General features: G+C 33.0%; 1 protein-coding gene across 42 annotated transcripts in view; it reads left to right on the top strand.

The window, feature by feature from the left end:
- Window positions 1-12,248, top strand: part of PTPRD (protein tyrosine phosphatase receptor type D) — a 1,166,099-nt gene that overhangs the window by 482,474 nt on the left and 671,377 nt on the right. For all 42 annotated transcript variants that reach the window (XM_032676409.1, XM_032676411.1, XM_032676410.1 and 39 more), the window contains exon 6: window positions 3,972-4,020. The gene's annotated coding sequence lies outside the window, so the exon portion shown is untranslated. The remainder of the gene's footprint in view (window positions 1-3,971; window positions 4,021-12,248) is intronic.

Genomic DNA, 12,248 nt, shown 5'->3' with positions numbered 1-12,248 from the left:
TTATGAGGTTGACAAAGGTTTTCATTCAGCAAGAAGAGAAAAAGGTTGTAAAATGTCTACTGTTGGAATATTGCCATAATTAAAGCACATGGATCTAACATAGACTTGGGAATAAGTAATATTTGGCAGGTTTCTAAGAGAAGGGGACACAGTTATTAGGAAAATTACAGAGCAGTCCTAAATAAAATTCATTCCTATTCTTCTTAATTTATGCTTCACTTGAATCTGTTTCCAGTTGTGAAAGAACTAGATAACACAATAATCTATGAAACTACTACCCATCTCTTTATCATTATGTTGTCCCTCTAAAATCCAAGAAGTTCCTTAAAAAGAAATAGAAGAAGGATCTTGTATTCATAGAATAATAGAATCATTAAGGTTGGAAAGACATCTAAGATGATCAAATCCAACCTTCCACCCAGCACTGCTGTGTTCACCACTAAACTATTTCCCCAAGTACCACATCTACAAGTTTTTTAACACTTCCAGGGTTACTGATTCCACCACTTCCCTAGGCAACCTACTCCAATGCCTGACTACCCTTTCAGTGAAGGAGTTTTTCTTAATATCCAGTCTAAACCTCCCCTGTTGCAACTTCAGGCCGTTTCTTCTTGTCCTGTCACTTGTTACCTGGGAGAAAAGACTGACCTCCAACCCACTACAACCCCCTTTCAGGTATTTGTAGAGAGCAATAAGGTTCCCCCAACCCTCCTTTTCTCCATGAAAAAATACTTTAGACATGCAAAAATGAACTAGATATTGCAGTAAAAAAATTAAACCTCAATGAAATTTTAGTAATTCCTCTTCAATAGCCTATTTGGAAAACTCCTTATTGTTAATTATATTCTCCTTTTGGAATTAATATCCCAGGGTGTTACTATTAGGACTGAAATAAGATTTTGGACAATGTTTTTCCTGGGACTGAATTTAACTATTTCAGTTTGTTGATACTTGGTGCAACCTTCGCACAGGGAAATCAGAATTAATGGGAGCAAAGTGGTAATACACACTGTTAGAATTCCTCCTGGAATTTGTCTTGGTAATCATCATCATAAAAGTAGTGGAACTTTTTTCTGTCTGCTGGATTATAACCAGTAGTTTAAATTCAAATTGAAAATAACCACTGAAAACAGCATTTTAATCCCTTTTATTTTTTTCCTGACCCATTGAAATAGAGGTACAATATCATTGCCCAGTGATGAGTCATTATACAGAAATGGCTACCGCCTGGTAGTTCCCATGGTGCCTTTAAATAAGTGAAGTTGTGAAAGGAGATTAAAAATGCAGTAGTCTACTTAGTTAATGGGCATTATCAGCGATTTTTAATTAAATAATAATGTCAATGGAATAATATTATAATAGCCTCCTGCTTGTTTTCAAAAATTGTGATGATTGCAGGTCTTGTGAAACTTAAATAAATTTGGGAAAACAAGCCTTAAAATCTTGACAATTGTTGAAGAAACATCCTGCAATAGCGGGAACTGGCTAAGCATTTAAATGTTGCTGAATAATGTCCTTGAGTTGTATACCTGCAAACTTAGAGAATAAATCACTTTTTACTTTAAATTAAACCAAATTACTTCCAGGAGGTAGAATTCCTATTCTTTCCAAAGTGCAATTAATTTGCTGGCAATGCATTATAATGAACTATCAATATTTTCTTTTTATATACACAGAAATAATACATAAAACCAGCACTTTTCATCTAAACCTGAGAATGTTTAACCAAAACTCCCAAGATGAATTTGTGGAGCAGGAAAGTTTGTGGACACAAAGAATTTCCAGCTTTTCTAGATCAGTATTTTAGTTCACAGCACAACTAAACTTATGCTTGAGGACTATTAACCTACAATTTCCTCATTTAAAGTACTTGAGAGTTTTCTGTGTAATGATCAGCACGCTGCTACAATCAACTGATGCTGTAGGGAAGGAGCAGTACATATGTTTTTCCAACCAATTTCAATCCTACATAAATTTTTTGTCACCTGTTTAAAACTATAGCAAAACAGTCTAGCACAAATGTCTCCCCCGCAAAAGATTCAAAATAATAAAATAGAAAAAAAGATGTTGCGAGACAGGTTAATTTAAACTCTTTTGGACCATCTGCTTGCAAAGTATATTTGGATTAAGAGACATATTTTCACTTGCTCTGTGATTATCCTATTAGTGGTCATGTAGTTATGTTGTCATAAGACAAGGGAAGGGAAGAAAAGTACAAAATACAAAAGAATGTAGTGGGAAAATTTGTTTGGAGAGATAAGAGTAAGTTAAACTTTTAAGATAGGAACTTCTTTGGAGCTTTTTTTTTCTCTTGTTTCTCCATAGAAATATAATGGCAATATTGAATGATTGCTTCTGCAGTGACAGAACAGAGTGTTCAGCAGGTTGAGAGACCTAAGACAAGAATGTGTTTTTGCAGTGGAAATTTAAAACTTTTAAAATGAAGCCAAATTGACTATTTTAATATAGAGAAAGGCTAAATATATACACTTTTTTCCTCAGGTTCTTTTTTTGAACATGCCTAAAATGCTTGGGGAAAAAGAATGAGCCATGAAAATAAAAAAAAAAAGAAACCAAATGAAACAGCATAGCTCAACAACAATCCCTGAAAACAAACAAACAAAAAAACCCAATCAATCAGACAACAACAAAAAAAAAAAAAAAAAAAAAAAAAAAACCAAAGAAAAGCCTATAAAATGAACAAAAAAACCCCAAACCCACAAAACTAATTTATCTAATGCAAACACCATGGAAAAACTGTTAGAACTTGGCCACACTGCAAGCACTGAATGGATAATCTGTTAATAGGATGTCTTGAATAATCTTTAGATTACAGAGACGTACTTCCTCCAAAGCATAGATTATCACTATAGCATTTAATATTCTGCTTTTATATGTTAATTACCATTAGCATAAAACTAACATAAATTTTATATCATGTTTATGCATGATTTTTCAATACATCCTTCTTTTCTATTGTTCAAAGAGACACGTTTTTACTTTCTGTATTTTCTAATATTTATTTGCCAGATTTTAAATTTTGAGCATTAATCTTCGTTAATGTTGCACTGGAAGGTGAAAAATGTCTGTACACAAAACGTTGGAAACTAATTTGTTGCAGGAAAATCAATTTTAGATTGTTCTTATTAAGCTAATGGGTAATCTCAAACCTTATTAATGGAATAACCATGGTTATAGTATTGATAAATTTAACAAATCTTAGCAATTATAAAGAAATGCATCCAGGTCCATGAAATGAATGTTAATTCAATGATGAATCATTTGTATTTGATGATCATAAAGGAGATTGCTGCACTAATCTGTTTTCTTCCTCTACTTTTATAGAAAACATTCCTTTTTTGCATCCCCAGGTTTACAAACATCCACTCCCAGTCAGACTCTCTATTGTTTTACTCCAATGCACTCTCATCAGCTGTCACATAGCATTCTGATCCCTTTCAAACATGAAAAGTATATCCTTTATTACTATTTTAATTATTTTGACTTCCACTCTTAGAACCAAAATCTTATAGTCTGGGTTTTGTTATTACCTTCTGAGCGTTAAAGTAATTTGTTTTCCAAAGCAGCTAAATATGAAAAAATAAACTTCTCAAGTCGTAATCTGAATGGTCTGAAGTCTTCTATCTAGATATTCCTGGAGATTATTGGTTTCCACAGAAATTCACGAATGCTCATTTGCAGAAGGGAGCTTAAAATTAATTTTTCTTCAAAACACAATTGGGGTAAAAGGAGGGAAAGACTGAACACATTTGAAAGCTTAGGCTTTTATTGGGTTGTTTTTCTGACATAACGTGCTTCTCTCAAAGTGTTCCATACAAAGGTTAAGTCCATTGATTTTCATATATGTATATTAATTATTTGCAGTATTGAACTACCATTTACTTGTTTTACTGTGTATCTGAATATTTATTGCCAGTGGTGACAGAAAGCTTTTGGTTTGTGTTTTTCAGATCTCAGGATAGAGCATTTTTGATTGAGTTCCAAACCTGCAAGCTCAGGGTGAGTAATTATTTTTGTCATTTCTTCAGTCTGAATTGGGATGGTTCTGTGAAGAGTGGTGTTCTAGCATATGACTAGTTCCATGTTTCCTGGAATGCCAAAAAAAAAGGGTCCCATCCAGTCTGTGATAATGTCAGCTGGTAATATCAGTGATTAATTAATCTCTTTTTGTTTCAAGACATTGAGAGGAAGAAGGATTTTTTTTTCCCTTACTATGTAACAATAAAATGCATTTGTTTGGGTTTTTTGTTTGTTTTTTGTGTGTTTTGACTGAAGAGATCATGACATAACGGTACTTTATTGCTACATGTGTAATTTGAACATGTTGCGTTTTGAGACTAATGCTACCATAGTCATCAAACTCAGAAGCTGACATCATTTTAACGTGCGAGAGAAGCCATAAACCAAAGAGGTAATGATCTGCAAAAATGGCAGAGATTCTCCAGACAAAAACTGCATTTCTGTACGTTAGATCCCTTGTGAGAAACCATCTTTTGAGAATGAGATAGGGCCAGGCAGCAGAAAACAGTAACACTATCATGTTATAGGTTTTATCAAAATGATTTCCTATCAGGAGTTCATTGTGACAATCTGGGAGAGTGATAGATAAGACAGATAGCTTTTCATGAAAAATGAAATTATTGGAATCTTGTGTTTGCTGTAAAAGAATTTTTTTTCCACATAATAAGTGTTTTTGGGAAACACGTTTAACGTGAAGTCATTTGAAGAAAATATGTTGATGTTAGTTTGTTCCTGAAAAAATTTAATAACTAATGTAATAAAGCTATTGAGACAAACAAGCCTAAACAGATTACCAAAGTATTCTCCTGTGTTTTAAGCTTGGTTCATAATATTAAACATAACAAAGTAAAGTGCTTGTTTCATAACAAGGGACAATATGATTAGCATGCAACTGAGATCAAACTAATGAGTAAACCTCATTTGTATAACACAAATAGCTGTCATACTTTGCATATATGGGTAGCAAACAGCACTTCTAGACAGTGGAAGCCTAAGCCCAGGAGAACAGATCTGTCAGCTTTGCATTGTGATTCCACTCACTGAGTGAAGGCAGTAGTCCAAAAAGCACCATGGAAGAAACAATGATATTTTGTCATGTTGCTACTTTTGTACTAAGTTACAAATTTTGAGCTCTAAAGCATATTTGTGTTTCAGAGGCTACTTGTGAAAGTCTATATCATAAATTTTGTAGTATCAATTATAAAAATCACATAAAATATTTTTTCTTAATATTTGGACAGGTCTGGTGGGCTTTGTTTTCATCCTGTTTCTGTTGGTTTTCCATGAGATTCTTTCTTGCTCCTTTGCTCATAGTACCTGAGGAGTCAAACTGATTATTGCTATCCCTCATATTTCACAGCACAATTAGAATCTTCCTGGCAGTAGGTAATTTACAGGTGTCTACAGTAGATTTAGAAGTGGCTATTGTAAGTCTATAAAATGTTTTTAAATTCAAAATCCCTCAAATCTCATGTTTGCTAGATACCAGAATCTGTACAGGAACACAGGGCTTATTGAGATTTCTGTAAAATTCTGTACTCATAGAAATTCTTTACCAGTAAGAAAATCTAATATTGTCAAAATTGTTAATTGTATAGATATCTACCTCTTTAACTTTGTTAATTTCTGGTGGTTGAGGAAACACTAGCAGTGTTTAGTAATAATACACTGAAGTAACTGTTAGAGAACTCTCACAAGTGCATTTGTGCTTTATAAATAGACATGTACACATGCATACATACAAATCTGTGTTTATATATTTCTAATGTGACAGGTAATGTTTTCTTAAAAGCACTGTAAAAGCATTTAGCCACTTGTTCTTTTAATGGCAATTTTAAGCATACCTGTAATATAACAGTGGAAAGTAGTACAGGAAATTTATCTTTTAATACTCTCAGTACTGGATTCACTAGTGTGTGAAATGATATGGATAGATATTTTGCAGGCCATGACACAGTAAAAGTAAAAGGTCGTATGTAAATTAGGAGTAGTTCTGGGGTTCTTTTACTGTTCTTTTTTTCTTTTTTTGCAGTCACAAAAAATTACTCCTGCTGAAATATATTTTATCTTTCTAAAGAATTAAAATGTACCACCTAAAAAATTATTTCTTTTATTTGAAACACAAAATAGTCACCTATTTAATTTTTTTGTTAAGGAATAGCACTAATTAAAGTTAACCAGCTTGTATAAAATGTGAGACGGAAAAAAATACGCCTTTATACTGAAGACAGTTTTCATTTTTTAATAAGCATATTTTGAATATATTGATTAAAAAGTCCTACCGTGACTACAGACTCAGGCAAATTATCATTAGAATGATGATATGCAATCTTGATGACATTCTGTCTTTTACACCTCTGAGAATGTCATTATATCTTTTGGGAGTGTGATTATTTCTGAAGTTAAAAATCAACCTTAAAAGAAGTTAAAATCACTTTTTCAGTGATTTTCAGATGGATGGAGCTAAACATGTAGTGAGAGTAAATCTCTTCTAACGTAAACCAGACTCACATTAAATCCTTCAGTGGTGACTACATCCTGTTCTTTAAAAGGAACTTTACTAGATTTCAGCCAACAATTATTGCACTTTGAAACTTGCTTACAGACTAGGAGACAAGGCTTGTGGATCAAGAGGCATGGCTATCATGTAGAATTGCAAAAGATGGAGATTTGTTAGAAACTGAAGGAAGCTGAGCAAAAAAGAAACAATACTGTTATACAGATAAATGGACATCAATTTTTGAAACAATTTCTCCAGTTACATTATTTAAACTATTCGGTGACTAACAGACATGTTTCTTGACACTCTAGAAATCATTAGTAATGGACACAGTGGTGACTATCTTTGACAATGGTTTATTAGGAACTGTTCTTAGACTGATTTTCTGATATATCTTTGAACTTCTTTGTCAATTCACAGCCATTCCACTAAACACAATTATTCTTGGTTGCTGTTAGGATATAGGAAATGTGAAGAAATAGTTTGAAGCAATTACCTTATCTTCAAAGACCACGTCAATATCTGCTTATGTAAGCTTAGAGTTGCTCCCATTTACAAAAGATGCAGAATAGGAAACATAAATTATAAGTTAAAGGTAGAATTGTCTCTTTCATCCAGTCTCCAATTTATTACAGAATATATGAAACAGAAATGATTTAAAATGCAACATAGTAAGAACTTTTCCATTTACTTCAGTAGAGGTTTGCTAACTCTACAAAGGAAGAAATTTCTCCTTGAGACCAAAAGATATCATACTACCATTTGGTAATGCTGCAAGAGAAAATTACCACACATTACCACACTGAAGAAATTGATAAAATTACATCAAGGATAAACTTAAGAACTTTTCTTTTTATTATTAAGGGCAATTATTTATTTTCTTTTCTTAAAAAAAAAAAAAAAAAAAAAGTAAAAAAACCAAAAAGTAAAGATGTGGTAAACCTTTTTAAAAAGCTGAAGATTATTCTTCTGGAATTTTTCCCAAAACCTACTGAAAAGATTGTTATTAATATTGATGGCCTGTAAATGATGTGCTTTTTCATGCAATTCTAAGGAACTTGATCTGACCAGAAGTCCTTTTCAATCAGGTCAACATACTATACTTTCTTAGGTATGCAGATATTTGTATCTTTCATATGGATTATTCTCACAGGGCTTGTAAAGAACATAAAATAAATGAGCGAGTCACTACTTTATACAACCCCCTTGAAAAAATGGAGAGGAAAGAAGGAATATGCCCAATAAAATTCTACAGAACTTTACAAATGCCATATGCAGTATCTAATTTATTGCTTAAGACATTGGGAACTAGAAATGAATAATCCTTTGTTGTGTCTTTTATTTTCTCATTATTTTATATTTGGCATGAAAGCAGAGGTATGTTTACATTACTCACTGCAGACTGAAACTGCTGCTAAAATACAAGTTTATCAGAAATTTGATCACCTAAACTTCACATTGAAAATATAGAAGGAAAAGCAAACTGAATATTTAGACTGTTGCTAGGCTATTGCAGACATGCTTCAAGTGATAACGTCCTGCCTTTTCATCTTCATCTAGCTTCCGCTCCTGTATGAAATAGATTTTGTCAAAGAATATTCTGGTTTAAAAGCATTACATGAATTGTCAACATTTGCAGATCTGTAAAGAGATCAGCTCAAATCTCATCAATATGTGTTTGATGAAATTGCAAAATAAGCAAACTTGTTTTTTCCATTTCATATACAGTCATGGTTGATGTCAGAAGTTATTTTAGAGGCTGTCATGTGAAAATATGTCACTAGCATGGGGTTTTCTCAATATTTCATATCTCTGGACAAATATCAGGATAAAAATCCCACTGTCTTTCAGGGAAATGCCATGTTCTTTTGCATGTGTTCTTGCGTGTATTCTGCGGAAGAGTTTTCCTGAAACTTTATGCTCAGTAAGGTACCGTGTAGAAATAAATCCAGAAAAATTGTGTAATGAAAAAAATAAACTTTTTTTACAGTCCCTTAAGGATGACGGGTCTCACAAACATATGATATCCTGCATAGACAGAGGGAAAAAAATTTAGGGGTTCATTTTAAAAGAAGATGTAGGCAATAGATTCATCTACATTCACCTGGGGATTAAAAGTCCAGTAAAATCTGATCTCAGCTGAGTATTTCATAATTTTGAGGAGGAAATTACTTATATATCAAGTAAACAAATAGAAAACTAAATGCAGTGTTAGTCTTAAGCAAAAAGTTGTTAAAATATTTTAATCCATAACTCCAATTAAAAATAGTTATTTTAATAAATGCATCAAAGAACAAAATATAAAATCTGTGACTCAAAGTCAGGTCAAAGGTTCAGCTGGCATAGCACATGATTTTTCCAGTGCTGCTTGCTTGTAAAGATTTAAGGTGATTTTTCTTCTGAATTAGCTTCCAGCTTCTGTCAGTCAGATTGTCTGTTCGACTCCACTCACTATATTACACTGAAGTGTAAAAGTGGGAAAGGCTAATGAAGGACTCTGAAAACGCTTGAGCTTTTCATACTGTTAGACTTCATTACTGGATAGCCTGAGTAAAGTTTCTTATGTTTTATTTTGTCAGATTCAACCAACCTTTTAGATAAGTAAAAAAAAAAAAACAAAGTTGCAGTTCAGAATGTAACTCCTTTAGAAATTTTAATATCATTTTAAAAATTAAAGTGAACTAGAGAAGAGAAAAAGAAAGTATATGCCATATGACAGAACATATATTTCTCTGTATGTGTGAAATTAACTTGATTCAATTTATGTACTCTTAGCTATTTCTTCAAGTACAATCTCTTCCTTCTATCTCCTCCCGATTCAGTCACTTTTGTGTATTCATAAATTGCTTGCAGTACATCTGAATGTACGACTTGAATGTGTGTATGCAACTTCTAGAATATTATTATCTTTTTTGGGTTTTTTTCCCCCTTGGCATATCAAAAGTACTATGTATCATGATTTGTCCTTTTCACTGCTGATAACTCTATCAGTCTTTATCAGAGTTTGTATCTGAACTGAAACGTGGTATTCATTTGGACTGTGTGTATACTCAGAGATCAAGATTAGGCTGTTGTTGGATCATCTTATCAATAACAAGGAATTAGGGGAAAAAATAAAGTAACCTGAATTCAGAAAACGACTTTGAGACATATTAAAAGTTTTTTAACAGTTAAAAAACAAGTTAAAAGTTTAAAACTTTTTTTTAACAAGTTAAAAGTTTTTTAACAGAAAGTAGGTAATTCTAGAATTACTAATAGAGGACATTTTATAGTATAACTGAGCAAAATTCAGCGCACAATGTGTCAGCTTTACACAACAGGTTATTAATAAACCGCTACTCTTATCAGTAGATACCAATAGGAAGTGACTGTCATATCTGAATTTGAGACTAAGCTGAATTTTATTCCTAAGTATTCTTACTCTTTGATCCACTTTCTTTCTTTCAGTGCAAGCCATTGTCTTCTCTACACAGAAAATCTACATAGCTGTTGTGCTGTATAGACCATGAAAATAAAATATTTTTGAACACCAGCAGAACAGAAGCACACAAATCAACTGTACTCAGGTTGTAGTGCAGAAAATGAGGACTGAAAAAAACAGATCTATTTTTGTACCTGGAAATATGTGAAAGGTCAAGGAAAAAAAAATCCAGTGGCTGGTAGAGATTATATATGTCTAAACAGAGAGACACAAGTATATTTTTATAAGAAATGGCTTTTTTCATACTTTGGATTTTCTTTACTTGCTTCCAGAACCATTTAACTGCTTTGCAGATCAGGCCCAGTGATGCAAAAAAAGTGAAGAAACCTAATAAAATTTCTAATAACCATAGAGGTAGGTGATATAGTCTATTTAAAGAAATATCAGAATAAAGAATAGTTCTTTATGAAGTAAAAACTATTGCATAAGAAGAACAAGATTTTATTGTTTTGAGGCCTGCTTTGTTGCATATTTATGCACTTTGGGAAGATTTTCTTATGTCAGATATGTCTTTTCTGTTCAAATTCCACATTATTTAGGGTTAAATAGTATCATAAACATGATATTATTCTCTTCATTGAAGAGAAACTTCTGTAAGGGAGTACGCCTTGAAAGGAGGCTAGTAAAAGCTTCCTCTCAAAATGAAACCCAGGCTATAAATGCTCATTATTAATGACTTCATCTTAAGCCAACCAAAAGCATGGATGCAAGTGACTATATTCTTTGCCTTGTTTTTTCTTGTTTGTTTGTTTGTTTGTTTGGAGGTTTTTTGTTTGTTGTGGGGGTTGGTTTTTTATTTGTTTGGGTTTTTTTCAGGAATTGGATTATATGGTAGAACTCTAAAAGAACAATATAGGATTCCCAAAGTACCATTTGCAATTCCTTTACTTCTACATGAAAAATACTATTTTTCTTTATTTTTGAGGTCTCGGATCCTATCAAGTCTGCTGCCCATAAGGAGATAGGTTGCAGTAATTTTCATTCATCTATACCTCTTTTTAAATATATGAAAGTCTAGGAAAACAGTAATCTGGGAATGTTTGTTGACGTTAATAGCCTTGGCAGGAACTGAGTGGAGGCAGACATTCTTTAGGGAAATTGTTTGATGTTTGTTCCCCTACCTTTTAAAAGAAATTCAGTTGAGAGAAGCTAGGAGAAGCTCCAAGGCAATGTGAAGCTCTCACCTGAGTATCTCAGAGCCTTTGCTAGCTGGTGGTTGCTTCTGGGATGCAGTGTTTCCCGTGCTTTGCTAGGCACATGTGCTAGTAATTTTGGATTGCACATAAAATGCTATTACCTACAGTGATGTGCATTATCCATAGTAACTCCTATAGAATTTGATGACTGAGTTCAAAAGGTTTGATTTTGTACTAGGATACAATTTTTTGCCAATATTTGCCAGAATCTTTAAAAATGTTTTTTAAAAAATCATAGAATGATTTGGATTGGAAAGGACGTTCAAAGATCACAGTCCAACTAGGTTGGAAAAGACCTCTGAGATCAAGTCCAGCCCTTGACATAACACCACCTTGTCTAGACTATCAGGTTCAAATACCTTGCTATGGGCAGGGACATCTTTCACCACAACAGATGGTTTAAAGCCCCATGAAACCTGACCTTGAGCATTTTCAGGGACGGGACATTTCCAGGCAACCTGTCCAGTGTCTCACCACCCTCATCACAAAAAAATTCTTGCCGATGTCCAGTCTCAGTCAGGATTTCATCTTTAAGTCATTTAGAGAAAAGTTTGTCTAACCTTTCTAATTTCTGCAATATTTCTTTTCTGTCATTCCTAGGAATTACATTTCTACGCAGGTTTCCATAGTTGTCAATCTGACTGAAAAATATGAAGCATTTTGGTTTGGGGTTTTTTGTTTGTTTGTTTGTTTCTTTGGGCGGGGGGTTGTTTGTTTGTTTTGAGGAGTTTTTGGGTTTTTGTTTTGTTTTTGGTTGCCACTCTGCAGCTCCATTTATATTTATTCATTTCTAGATATTTTAAACACAGAATCTACCTTTAGTATCTTAAAGAGCTATGCACTACCATTACTATATTCTATGCATCTTTTTTTTTCCTCTGATTGCTCCATTTACCAAATTAATATAGTAAACAAAATTCTGGAATCCTGGCAAATTTTCACTCTGTGAAATAAAAACACCTCTTTCCCAGATACCACCAGACACAATTTTTTATCTGCATCTTAAAAGAAAAATTATGATTGCATTCAT

The sequence above is a fragment of the Chiroxiphia lanceolata genome, chromosome Z, assembly GCF_009829145.1.
Source record: "Chiroxiphia lanceolata isolate bChiLan1 chromosome Z, bChiLan1.pri, whole genome shotgun sequence".
NCBI lineage: Eukaryota > Metazoa > Chordata > Aves > Passeriformes > Pipridae > Chiroxiphia > Chiroxiphia lanceolata.
This window is presented reverse-complemented; position numbering and strand designations above follow the sequence as displayed.